Source organism: Triticum urartu, chromosome 5 (genome assembly GCF_003073215.2).
Source record: "Triticum urartu cultivar G1812 chromosome 5, Tu2.1, whole genome shotgun sequence".
Taxonomy (NCBI): domain Eukaryota; kingdom Viridiplantae; phylum Streptophyta; class Magnoliopsida; order Poales; family Poaceae; genus Triticum; species Triticum urartu.
Window position 1 is genome coordinate 311,894,783 of NC_053026.1, and position 14,336 is coordinate 311,909,118.

The 14,336-nt window shown below is 44.8% G+C and overlaps 2 long non-coding RNA genes and 1 pseudogene across 2 annotated transcripts; all 3 read left to right on the forward strand.

Moving 5' to 3' along the window:
• Positions 1-5,374: 5,374 nt before the first annotated feature.
• LOC125555936 lies at positions 5,375-6,951 on the forward strand. Its single transcript, XR_007304959.1, has 3 exons — positions 5,375-5,584; positions 5,934-6,016; positions 6,329-6,951. It is a non-coding gene; the product is annotated as an uncharacterized LOC125555936 (long non-coding RNA).
• A 439-nt stretch (positions 6,952-7,390) lies between these two features.
• LOC125507004 lies at positions 7,391-8,567 on the forward strand (annotated as a pseudogene).
• Positions 8,568-12,048: 3,481 nt separating this feature from the next.
• LOC125555937 lies at positions 12,049-13,707 on the forward strand. Its single transcript, XR_007304960.1, has 2 exons — positions 12,049-12,299; positions 12,398-13,707. It is a non-coding gene; the product is annotated as an uncharacterized LOC125555937 (long non-coding RNA).
• Positions 13,708-14,336: the final 629 nt, after the last annotated feature.

Sequence of the window (14,336 nt, forward strand, 5' to 3'; positions counted from 1 at the left end):
CATGAACCTATGCATAGGGGTTGGCACACGTTTTCGTCGTGATTCTCCGGTAGAAACTTTGGGGCACTCTTTGGGGTTCTATGTGTTGGTTGAATAGATGAAACTAAGATTGTGTGACGCATATCGTATAATCATACCCACGGATACTTGAGGTGACATTGGAGTATCTAGGTGACATTAGAGTTTTTGTTGATGTGTGTCTTAAGGTGTTATTCTAGTACGAACTCTAGGGCTGTTTGTGACACTTATAGGAATAGCCCAACAGGCTGATTGGAAAGAATAACTTTGAGGTGGTTTCGTACCCTACCATAATCTCTTCGTTCGTTCTCCGCTATTAGTGACTTTGGAGTGACTCTTTGTTGCATGTTGAGGGATAGTTATGTGATCCAATTATGTTATCATTGTTGAGGGAACTTACACCAGCGAAAGTATGAACCCTAGGCCTTATTTCCTATCATTTCAATACTATTTACACTCACTTTTATCATTAGTTACCTTACTGTTTTTATAATTTCAGATTACAAATACCTTTATCTACCATCCATATTGCACTTGTATCACCATCTCTTCGCCGAACTAGTGCACCTATACAATTTACCATTGTATTGGGTGTGTTGGGGACACAAGAGACTCTTTGTTATTTGGTTGCAGGGTTGCTTGAGAGAGACCATCTTCATCCTACGCCTCCTACGGATTGATAAACCTTAGGTCATCCACTTGAGGGAAATTTTCTACTGTCCTACAAACCTCTGCACTTGGAGGCCCAACAACGTCTACAAGAAGAAGGTTGTGTAGTAGACATCAAATATCTCAAACGTTTTTATAATTCAAACTGTGTGCGTTCTGTTAACCATTCACGTGACACCACGTGTCTTGGTTTTAATGGTTGTAGGAGGTGCCGTGCGGACAGCTGCTTGACCTTGACTGAACGGGAGGCGTGCGAGCGCAGTCCGGTGCGCAGGCTGACCGAGAGGCATGCAAGCTGCCCTCCAATGCGCAGGCTCACCGGGAAGCGTGCGAGATGTACGATGCGCAGGCTCATTGGGAAGCGAGCCCTTTGACTTCCATGGCCGCTCGCCTTCCTCTCCATTAATGGCGCCCGAGCCATTGTTTAATACGGGCGGCCTTACTGTTCACCTCCCATTCCCCTCCCCCCCGCAGACCTCCACCGCCATGGCGCAGAATGATCATCTGCAACTAGTCTTCATGTTTGGTGAAGTTGACTCCGAGCTGGAGGAGATAGAAAATAAGGAGGAATGGGGCCTCATGGACATGGCCCAGAATGAGCTAGCCGCGGCGGTTGCTGCCCCCGCTCCCGTCCCAGCTCCCATCCCCGCGCCCGCGCCAACGACCATCCCCGTAGCATTGACGGGCTGGTCGCCGAGCACTATCGCAGAGCTGGAAGCCGTGGGCGTGAGCGAGGTCTCCGCGGACCCGCACGAGCTCGTGTACATGCCAGCGCCAACGCTCGTGCCTGTGCCCGTGCGCGCCCCTCCACCCACCGTGGCGCCAGACCCCGTGCATTTGGCTGCACCCGCCGCGCCCGTGCGCGCCCCTCCACACATCACGGCACCGGTCCCCATGCGTTTGGCTGCACCCGTCGCGCCCGTGCCCGTGCCCGTGTGCCCCCTCCTCAGCAGCATGGGACGCTGCTGTCGACCGCTTCCTCTCAGCAGCGCCAGTTGCCGTCCTCCCATGCCCCGCCCGTCGATCGCGCGACAACATGATGTTTCATTTACAAGTGAAGAACATTTTGTGCTGCCTTGAAGACTTCAAAAATGGCGTCCCGGAGGACGACAACGGCAACGACGACACGGCACACTGACTCCACCGCCACCGAAAATAGTTTTTTTGGGGTTTAATACTGTATCTCAAATTCTCGATCATATGAATATAAATTCGCGGTGTGACTGAATGAAAGATATGGTTTGAACGAACTTGCATTTCTCTCTCTTAATGTATAGACTTATCAAACGATTTTCTTTTGAAAAAAACGTCAACGGTTTTTAAATATAAAACACTCATTGCAAACGTTTTAGTTAGAACACCCGTATGCAAACCGATAGCTTCCCCAGGAAGCCAAGGGAAAATGTGCCTAGCAGGATTTCTGCATCCCTTCAACGCAAACGGTTGTTTTGCATGACCCGTGTGCAACCACGTACAAACAATTGGGTAAGATTTGCATATCTGTCATTTTGGGTATGTTGCTATTTCTCAAACTGGAAAGATTGACATTTGTTTATCTAGTAACATTGCCATTTGTCAACCTTGTAACACTGTGATTTGTCAAAATATGCAGCTACAAATCACTAGCACTATCTAATTTTTGCAACTAAAATCACTAGCACTATTCATATGGACACCACTAGCAGACGTGAGTTCATGGACGCATATGCAAATGTACCATTGATTACATACAACAAGTCATCAACCCACAACGACAACGAGGATACACGTTGGATTATAGATCATTTCCAACAAAACATTCTAGTAAAGTTTTTCTCACACAACAAATAACAAAGCGATGAAATGAATTTCAGCTCAACCACTCGTCGGCATTGGAAACGCTTGCTTTGAACCAAAAGTGATTCTCTAGGAAGGGCCAACTACTGTCAATCTGGAGACCAATGCAGGACTGATCATCGAGGCTGAAGCGGCCTATGTCAGGACCCATATTGGGACGGTAGGGAATCATAGTAATGTCCGAGGTATAGATACATTTGCTTCTCATAAATGGTAGTAACATTGTGTGAACAATAGTTGGATCGCCTTCGACCATCATTGGATAGTTTTGTCCAAGGAAGAGCGAGTTTCCTCCAAGACTTTCAATACTGAACTAGGGAGAAGATGTTGGCGCTAGTACACTAGTATCCATCACGAATACCCTGCAACGGATGTTAGAATAGGTCCGGAGAGTGGGACCATACGAGACAACACCTGCTTCCTTAGTAACATCAGCAGTGCCCCGTATACAGACAAGAAGAGGTGATCCATCGGAATAAGTTGCCAGGCGCCACTGAGTATATGGGTCCTGCTCGTCCTCGTGCTCGTGAATAAAATTTTCAATTATAAGTGGTGGAATGTTCACAGGACCTTGGAAACACAAGAAGGTTAATTATTAAAGGGAAACTAGCTAACCCGCATGCATGTGGATGAAACAATTATAATTACGGTGGAAGACAAACGTACCGAAATCATGATGATTCCATGCAAAAACGGTGCCATGAGTGGTGGCAGCAAACACAAGACCCTCATATTGAATTGCATCACAGTACTCATCTGTGTATAGAAACTGATTTTTGATCAATATCCATCGAGTCGAACCATGAAGGACGGCAACAAGCTTGTTAAAGATAGCGACAACATAAGCATTCCTATAACCCCAAGAGCTGTTGGGAACTCGACAAATTGCTATCTTCCGTAGACGATAGTCAGCATGATCGTATTTGAACTCACGTAGAATACCGGTGTACTCAACCTCTGGGCAGTCGTCTGAGATTTTTCGAAGTGGAACCCGGTGACGAGTATACACAACTACACATTCACAAATTCCCACTCGCAGTTGTACCCAATATGAACAACCCAATCTCCATTTGCGCCTGCCCAAGCCTTGCCCTCAAGCGATGGCATCTTAACATCATACGTATCATTATCAAGCGGCATCAACTTACACAAGGCGAGGTTTCCCTCGTCCCTGCGCCAGTCAGCAGGGTCACGGCGAAGAAGATAGGGGAGATCAAACCGCTCTTGGACCCTTGGGTTCCTTGTAATGATGTTATTAGTTGAGTCGAGAATGGTCTTGAACGAACCTGCCATGCTAGCCGAGGTGATGACGTCGCACCGATCAATGAGTTCCTCCACCGCATCATCATTCAAATTGGGGCAAGAATAATGGGGTTGTTTCCAGCTTATCCCCTCCATGAAGAAGACGATAAAACAATGGCAGAAGGAAGGGTGAAGGCAAATGGAGGAGGGAGGAAGAGCTAGCGTGCGACAACAGTTCCAAATCGAGAGGGAAGGGCGCAGAGTTGGTGGACGGTTGCCACAGTACACGAAGAGGCGCCTAGGGAGCAAACGGTTGCCATAGAGGTCACACACTGACGACAAGGGCCGAGTGAACCGCATGCAATCCCATCGCACAACACACACGTCTTGTTAAGTTGAACTGTTTCTGTTCTCTTATGTCAACGCAAATAGTTCATCCGAGTGAACCGCATGTCGTATATCGCACACACCTTGATTTGGCTGACCGTTTCTTTTGTGTTTCCTAATCACAAACAGTTCATCCGAGTGAACTGTATGTTGTATATCGCACACACCTTCATCTGGCTGCCCATTTCTTTTGTGCTTCCTAATCACAAACAGTTCATCCGAGTGAACCTTATGTTGTGTATCGCACACGCCTTCATGTGGCTGCCCATTTCTTTTGTTCCTCATCATCGCAAACGGTTAATTGAACTGAATCATATGCCCTTCATCACACATGCAACTAAAATTTGAACCGTGTTTGATGCATCCTCCATCGCAAATGTTTTCACCTTTTTTGACGGTTTTCATATACAACCGTTTGCGATTATTACATCGCACACAGTTTCTCGAAGGGTCTCTAATCGTAGTGTCATGTTAGCAGCATCCCATAGTAGTGGAAGGTGGAGTATTTGACTGGTAGATCTCACTCTTTGCAGGTGTAGGTTCCGATCTGATCCTGTGACTAGAAGTAGCCGGGAGCTGCAAGGGCAAGTCAAAGATGAGTGTGGTTCAGTTCAGTTTAGGCAACAGGAGCTGCATTGTGATCATGGCATGGTAACTTGTCGTCGACATGTTTCTCAGTGAGTAATCCATATGGGAGACCCCTGCCATTGTCTTCTTTAGTGACAAGCAGTGGTTCATCAGCACTGCAAGCACTGCGAACTCCAGCATGAACCCAAAGACTTTAAGTTTGTTTTAAGTTCTAATGGTACATGTCTAGATTTCATCTATCATGCATGTCACTGACCACAACATCCCAACTGAGCTCATCGGCCAGCTGCGCAACGCCGACACTACCAAGAACAAGGAGGTGTATGCTAAACAATTCATCACACCTCCTATTGTTGAAATGCCTATTATGAAAATTATTGGCATGTTTTCTTGTGGGTTTGTTTTGCCTCAATGGTACTATTCTTCTGGAAGGTATGTTCTCAACTTTGAATTTTCATTTACTTCAAAAATTTCAAAGTAAACACTGAATTGCAACATGGCAAATTTTAATACCCAAAAACTTTGCAGATTTTGCTTCAAGTTTGCAGTTCGATTTGCAAACATAAAGATAGAAGGTTTGTAGTAGGCACGTGTGATTTTTGTTTAATGGTGATATGAAATAATCCTCTAAACATGTGATAACCTTCTCCTTGTGCGCTTCAGGATGGGAGATCAATATATTGATGTTTTCTCTGGTAAATGTGAAGTTCCGGTCTATCCAAAAAGCGACTAATGTCTAGCAATCTGCAGCAAGAACTTTATCCACTCATCTGGTCCAACTTACACCCATGGAATTCTCCATCCACACCTCTCTCTTCGTGAAAGCAATTGCTAGATTTGTATGGTAAGAGTGGTCCCTTACATGCATTCCATTGGCTACTAAATTAATTAATTTCCCGTGAATTCCAATAGAATTTAACTAGGAGGGCAAGTAATTATTGGCGATAGCTACTTAGTTTATTTTTGTAGGCATGATTGTAGTCTTAGACCTTTTTAGGATTTTGCAATGTGTTTTGCAGATCTACTGTCCTTACTTTACTTAAAGTTTTGAAATAAATCTTCGGAAACAATGATGTTATGTCTGAAACCGATCTAAGTAGTGAGCCAAATTAACAATTATTTTCTTTGTTATTAATCAGTATATAACACCTATTTTATCAGTTCTTAACTTAAGATTCGACCACTATGAGAAGCATTGCAGCAGTCAGCCAGAGGCTTCTAGTTTTTCCTCCATCTGAAGCCTAGCGCTTAGAGATCTTGTCCTCTGCATTACCTGGTATTTCATTTGTTTGAGGGTAGTGGATGAAAGCATGGTTTAGTCATTTAGTTGACTAAAATCAGCTTAGCTCTTCTTTCGTTTGGAAAGATATGTTCTGAAGCAAAATAAAGTCCGAACAACCTAAGCTTAGACATACATCAGTTTTGGTGTCCCAATCGGGGAATTATGAAGACAGGCATACGTGGAAATGTCTGATAATATGATAAATGGAAGATTTCCATGTGAAGCTAGATACAATGCTCTGTTGTATACATGATATATATATTGAAGGAATTTGACCAGTCACTTGATTTTCTTGCTGAGATGCAGTGGGAAAGTTAAAACCAAGCAAGATGTCCTTTGATATGCACGAGTGACCTTTGGTGCCATGGGAAGAAATGTTATGCCAAGAAGATTTCGGAGATGTTATTGACCTTTGGTTCTGTACCATCCTTTGGCATGTATAGAATTGTTTCTGATAACTACTGTAGGTCCAACCTGGAAGCTGCAGAACTTTTGCATCATGTGCAGCAAGAAGGACATGTACCCCACTTTGAGACGCAATGGTCTGTGATAAGCAATTTATAAGCAGTACTAATAGGAAGACTGAAGGACATGAACAATCTCTATTTCCAATCATGTGCATGGATCTCAAGCAATAAAATTGGGTGGTGGAGATAGGGTACAATGGTTGTTGGAGGGGCCCCTGATGTGTGGCGGTTGGAGTTGACAAAGATCTGGCCTCCTCGTCACCAGGCGACAGTCTAGATGTTGCAGATGACCTTCCATCACACTTTAGTTTGACCTGAAACTGCCTCAGGGGCAGCCACCAGTGCATTTTCACAGACCTTCTCTCCACTAATTGCATACGGTTGTTAAGGAGGCCAAAAAGTACATATTCCACCTTTTCTACCCATATTTTTAATAGCCAGTTGTTCGACCCACGCTTTATATATACATGCGATGATTGATTTTATCTTCTATCAAATACTTGCTAGCAAAAATAATTAATAAACTGCAACATCTTGAATCCAAATGTACTTTTACTTGAAGTCTTGAACGATGCAGTTGATTAGATTTTAGAGTGCATATTTGTTTAAATTTCAATGAACACCAGGTTATTTCTCCCATTGCAATGCACGGGCATATGTACTAGTCTATCCCTAATAATAAAGTACGGATTGACTTCGTGGGTTCACCGTCACAATACGCTTCTTCCCGTAAGTTTACACTTTCACTTTGAATTTAAAACATATACGTGAGGTGGTACTAATTCACGGAACCACGTACCACGTCGTGTGCATCGAACGATGCCCGCCCGTGCGCTTCGGCCTAGTAAATCAGGCCCACATATCCCGTTTGAGCGCAGCCAGCAGCAAAGAATCACGAGGAGATGGCGACGGCGACGATGACGGTGCAGGCGCAGCCAGGACTCGACGCGCGCGAGTGGGACGAGGGGGCGTACCGGCAGGGCATCCTGCGGGAGCGCGACCTCTCCTGCTGCACCCTCTTCCGCGCCGTCTTCTACGACCACCACGACGAACCCGACCCACACATCCTCCTCGCCGCCGCCTCCAGCGACGGTCCTTCTCGCTGTCTTCCTGCATCTCCTCCTCTGCCTCCGCCCACGGCGCCCCCCCAGTTTTCGCCTCCCCCCTCCCCCTTCTCCCCCACTCCCTACTCTATTCTGTGTGTACAAACACCCCGTTCCCCTTGATTTGATTCAGCCCGGCTGCCACCGTGCTGGTCGACCTGTTTGCATCATCCAAGCACATAGTGGCGCCGTTTATGACGCCAAGTTCTACAACGATCTGATTCAGCCGCTACTCTTCAAGTAAAAGCCTCTTCTTTCTGCCAAGGGTGTTCCCAATCAAGAAGGAAAATTTACAACGTGGTCTATGATTTGTGACAGCTGCGGGGATGACGGCCACATTTGGGGTTGAAGATGGCATGAGATGTAGAGCTGCTTTCTGCCACTCTCTCTACAAATTAATGTACCAGAGCTCTCATTCGTGGCCCGGTTTGCTAGATTAGCTAGGATTGTGCTTAACCACCTGTTCTTACATAGATGTACTTTCAGTAAGAAGAAAAAGCTATTTTTTTACCATTGCATCCCCCCAGGAGATCATGTTGAACCAATACTTGACTTGGTTAACCCTCAGCATGAGCAGGATTCTATACTAAACAATAATGTAGTATGTTCCTGAGGAATACACCAGTTCTGGTAGTTCTTTGTTCCTGAGGAATACACCAGTTCTCTCGCCCTCCATACTTTGATATATGTTTCTGTCAATTTCTAGAGGCCATTGGGGTGCACGGTCTCCAGTATCAGAAAATAATGCCATTGCAATTAGCAAACAAGTCAGTACTTCATATTTGCATACTTTCACACTGTTTGAAGAAAGCAAGCAGCACACCAGCCTCTTATGTGCATTCTGTCCTCATTCTTCTTGTAGAATGCTTGATTCCTTATGCTTCTGTTGGGTATGATTTTCTCCACTATGCTTCTTTCAAACATGATGGATCTCTTTTCGCGGCAGCCGGTGATACACCAGTTCTCTCGTCCTAAAAATAAAGAAGGAAAGAAGGGTTTTCCGGGATTGACAGCAAAGAAAAATAGGAAAGTGGGAACCCTTCCGGTAATAAGAAGGAAAGGAGGGAATTCGGGGATTGAAAGCAAAAAAAAGGGAAAGTGGGAAGCTGTCCCATAATAACAAGGAAAGAGGGATTCCGGGAAAAAAGTGGGAAGCCAGACGTCCCGTAATAAGAAGAAAGTGTCCTAATAAGGAAGAATGCAGAGAACAAAGAAGGAAAGGAGGGATTCCAGAATTGATAATAAAGAAGGAAAGGGAGGGATTTCTGGGATTGACAGACAAACATAGCCTGGTTATTTTTTGTCATTTGTTTTGTCCTGTCATGAGTTGATTGATCTCTAAAAAGATTGTGGGAACAACGTAAACCACCTAGAAATCAATCAAAAGTCTCCCCCCTCAAAAAAATTTCATCCTCTGCCACTAGCTATAATCCCATGAACGAAGTTTTACCCCGTCCATAACTCGAGAGAAAATTATTCTAGAATTATTTATTTATTGTTTATAATCACCGGGAAAAATTATGTTAGAAAATACTATGTCTAAGTCATAATAAAGAAATTGTTTATTTATTGTTCATGTACAATAAATTTTTGAGAATTATAATGAAAAAGATAGTACCAGTTAAAAATAGGTGCTTGATTGTTGGGCACGAATAGTGCTATGCTACAGTCCCTAAATCTAGCCAACATTGGTTCATGAAAATTCGTGTTACCTCCGTAGTGAAGCAAAAACATTGTACTAAAATTGACTTTACTATTTACGGTATAATGCGATATGTTTTGGACATCACTAAGCAACTCCAACAAAGGCATGAAGAGATACTCACAACCAGATAGATATTTCTATGGTTTAAATTCCACACACCTTTAGTACACTTCTGAAATACGTTCATATTTTTCTGCAGTACATATTTTCATGGCAGGATGGAGGATTTCAAAGAGTTTGTTCATGTCATCATGCCTGGCGGTCTGTCCTGGAATGAGAGGGGGTCTTGAGCAATTGGGTTAGGAAAGTGTGGTTTTTTTTCACCCGATGCAACGCTTGGGCATTTGTGCTAGTATATTTCTTTCCCTAATAATAAAGCACGGATTGACTCCGTGGGTTCACCGTCACAATACGCTTCTTCCCGTGATTTTACGCTTTCAGTTTGAATTTAAAACATATTCAAGGTGGTACTAAATTTTGATACTATTCATGTGGCCCGCCACGCACAACTTCCGTCCGGAGGGATGAGACTCGAACGAAGCCTACGTGATGGAAAGCCGCATGCAGCTTGGGCTGTGGCCCAACTAATCTAGCCAACATAAAGGGCCTGGCAAAAATATTAGATGCTACTTGGAATTGAACTCACGACCTCATCTTCGCCTAGCTATTGTCGGCACCAACTGAGCTGGTTTGCTAAGAAGAAAAGTTTGTTTCATGTATTATTAATCCCACCTCGCGTCCTTAAATCCAATCCTACTAATTTATATAGGCCTTTCAATGTCCTGGTTATCAAGGAGCTGTCTGGGAATCAATAAGCAAAGGCTGAGAAAAGGAAGCAACTCATACATGCATGCACGGTGGGCCTGAAGGAGATTAACAGAAACAAGGAAGTGTAAATTCAGTCTCTGGCAGGCTAGCTTGCAGATATGCAGATGGGGGACATGAAATGAGCGAAGGAAAGGGAATGGAACGAGCGAAGAAAGGCTGGGACAGCGGTGACAGGGGTGAAAGAAGAAAAACGGCAGGGCGTGAGGGCGTGAGGGTCGGACCCGAGATGCTCGAGCGCTGCCTGCGCTGCTGCTCGGCTCTAGAGAAAGCTAGAGCAAGGAAGAAGCTCGCAGGTTGTTACAATGTTCATTTTGTTTTTAGAGAATAGGGCTTTGAAACGTGGCATCACTACAATGACGAGGCGTACACGCGGCCGGCCGGCCATGACTACAACGAGGCGTATGGGGTCTCTGGCCAGCGGCGGCGGTTTACTCGAGACAATAGAGAAAATAGTTCTTTTCTGTTCAAAGTGGCGGGAGAGAGAAAACATAGAAAAATAAATCTATTGCAAGGAGCTTGAAATTGATGAACAAATGAGATGTGTGCGTGCGGTTCTGGTCTCTCAACGTGCGCGTCTTTTTTAAAGAAAGAGCCTATCCGATGTCTACGTGAAATGCTTGTGTTTGGATCAAGTCCAAATTATGCAAAAAAGGAGAATGGAGTATAACCTTGCAAACCAAACAACCAATCTTCTCTAAAAATAACATAGCAAAAAACGGCTTGCATTTGAATATTTTTAAAAAAAATCTCTATAAAAAATTCCCATTCAATGCACCACTACTCTTCCATCTGATGGTAGTACGAAGCTGAAGGACGTGTCGTCAAAGTACATGAACGCGGCTTCATAATAAAACATTAATTGTGGATACCAAAAACCTTACCATCATCGACGAGAGGAGGACGTTGCGAATATTAAAAGTGCCAACATGAATAAATGACTCACTAGGAAAGTGCGATGATTTTTTTCCTTAAAGCATGATATGCATTTGTTTTATACCTCGACATGCGATGGGTATTTGGTGGACACCTCAATTTTCTTTCTCGTTACAACGCACGGGCATATGTGCTATCATGAATAAACGAAAATCTATATTTAAAAGAGACCGTAAAATTGGCGTTGATCCCTGGTGGCTAATGGTGTACAAATAAAGGGGGACTTGAATTGGGTTGAAGTTGGATTAAATCCGTCATGCAGCGGTGGTGGGCTAGCAAAAGCAAAATTCATAACAACGTAGAGGAGGTGATGCTTCTAAATTCATAACACTGCACTTTCTAGACTTATTTTAGCAATTTTTGATCATTAGTGGTACCCGGATCATCGAGGACATTAATGTTTGGGCTACATCTTCCAGGTTGCTATCATAGGATTGTGGCGATCTCACCATGGTTAAATTCTTACTCCAAATAAGGAGTTGTCGACCATTTTCCAAAGACATATGGTGTGTATACTGTAAACCGATGAGGCGATGAGACATTGTAGGAGACGAGGAAGCGGCTCACAGCTTCCACAATCGACATGCCCGACTAGCTCATTGCCACACTCATGAAACACATATGTATGGGTGATGGCATGCCAGGATGTCCACCAAAGCCCATACCTCTACGAACAAGCCTGGCTCGTTGGACCCACTCGCATTAGTCCGCAACGAACGAGATGGAATCCAGCTCTGGTGTTTGTTTTATGGTAAAGCACATGCGTTCCGCCAAAGAAAAAAATCCAATTAATTTCGGTGATAAACACTATCTTTTTTCTCCCATTGCAACGCACGGACATTTTTGCTAGTATATTATAATAAATAAAGCACGGGTTGAGTCGGGGGGTTCACCGTCGCGGCGTTTTTGCAAAATAGCCCCTGTGATTTAGGGTATTCAACCTCGTATATAAGTCAACCGAACCGGTATATGGACGAGGTAAAAAAATCACCCTACCTCCCGATCCCATCTCAACCTCCAGCTTCCAGCGCGTCGCCACCCTCCCCCCGTCGCATGCGTCGCCACCCTCCCCCCGTCGCATGCGTCGCCACCGACGCCGCGGCCGTTGGAAGCTCCCCCGCTCATGCTACTATGGTGCCGCAAAGACAAACCAGAATGCCTACGACCCCGACTCCCTCCCGCGCCGTCGCCGCCCTTTGCGGCACCACCCCGGCAGCCCCTACCACCGACGACCACCACAGGTGCGCCTTCCTCTCTCAAGACTCCAGCTCCCCAGCGCCTCCCCTCCTTTCCCCCGAGTCCATGACCACCAGTTTGGTCGAATTCCCCGTCGCCGCAGGTCATGGTCGACCGCGCCGCCGCCCCTGGTCGATCCAAACGCCGCGGTGGATAACGGGCTGCTGTGGTGATGCACCGGGGTGTAGCGCAGCTCGGCGGCCTGGCTGTTTTGGTGGTGTTGGTCGCGGAGGACGGGGAACCAGTGGCAGGGAAGCCCAGCCTCTGCATGCAATGTCGACCTTAATTATAGATGTTTCTGTGTTTGTTTTGGATGAAGTGGACTGCTTGCTAGAGAGAGGATTCAGAGATTAGGCCATGCATATCTTTGGCACGCTCTCATGTCCACAGGTCATGATGTTTTCAGCAACAGTACATTCATAAATTGTCAAACTCTGTCTTACACCATGATTGATACATGGAGTATTTCTTGTGGGAACCTAGGTAAACCAAACAAATCAATTAGACAAGTGGTAATTTGGGTGGAGTCTAAGCAGAAGCAGAAGATTTTTGAGATAATGAAGAGTAAGCAGTACTTCAAACCTCCTGCTGTTGTATTTGTGAGTTCTAGAGTTGGTGATCTCTTGTCTGAAGCAATTACTGCTGCTACTGGGTTGGAGTAAGTTCCATTCAGGATGAGAAAGCAATGAAAAAGATAAGAGAAAGATTGAGACGGTTTCTCACTGGAGAAGTATCTGTTGTTGTTTGTACACGGGTCTTGGGATGTGGAATGGATCTTCTGAAACTACATCAAGTTTTTGCTTGACATGTCAAATTCCATTGATGAATATATTCACCAGTGACACATTCAAGCAGTTGAGTTACATTCATAAAGGTGCTACTGCCAAGCCTGGATTCGATTGGAGAATCCTCCAGTAGGAGCAGCGTCTGCCCACAACTGTTGTGGATCGGGAATGCAAGCCGGGTCGCCTCCACGTGGGCTATTGTTGCAAGGTCACGGTGCTGCACCTCAGCTAATTCAGTAGGGGTAGTTTATTCCCTGTCCAAGTGTTTATTATTGATCATTGTCGCTTCATCTGTTTATTCTCATCTAGCTCATATATTTGGTGACTTTTTCAACGTTTGGCTAATTCCTTTTTATCTTTTGGAGCTTTGTGGTGAAGGCGAGATGAATTTAGAAGAGTTCAATTTAGAGTCAGTGCAGTGTGTTGCCCGGAAAGAAAATAGATTGGTGCAGTGTCTCTCGCCTATTGGACTCAGTCTATTACGCTTACTAAATATATACATCTATGTTGCAGAGAATGGCCACATGGATGATTAGCATCTCTTCGCAAATGCATGTTAATTCAGTGAAAAAGTACTACTGTAACTATGACTATGAGCGTAGATGTCCACTCTTGATTTTCCACTTTAGATGTGATCATTAGTGTTGCTTCACACCTTCTTGACATAACATAATGTGTGTGTTACTAATCTGAAAGTCGAACCTAAGCACTGTTAAGTGGACTTCATGGACTTATGATATAATTGTTGATTATCTCTCTTCCATCACAAAATCCAACTTACTATGTTTTTTTTATCACATAATGATTGTTCAGCCACTGTCAGACTTTTGTGGTGTGCCCTGGCTGACAAACTGTGCTTTGCCAGCCTACTGGAGGGAAGGCAAGGTTCACCAAGGGATGATCCTTTCACCGGAAGGGTGATTAATTGTTGGGGAACATAGTATTTCAAAAATTTTCTATGATCACGCAAGATCTATCTAGAAGAAGCATAGCAACGAGCGGGGAGAGTGTGTCCATCTACCCTCGTAGACCGAAAGCGGATAGTACGGTTGATGTAGTCGAACGTCTTCGTTATCCAACCGATCCAAGTACCGAATGTATGGCACCTCCGCAAACAGCACACGTTCATCTCGATGACGTCCCTCGAACTCTTCATCCAGTTGAGGCCGAGGGAGAGTTCCGTCAGCACGACGGTGTGGTGACGGTGATGATGAAGTTACTGATGCAGGGCTTCACATAAGCACTACAACGATATGA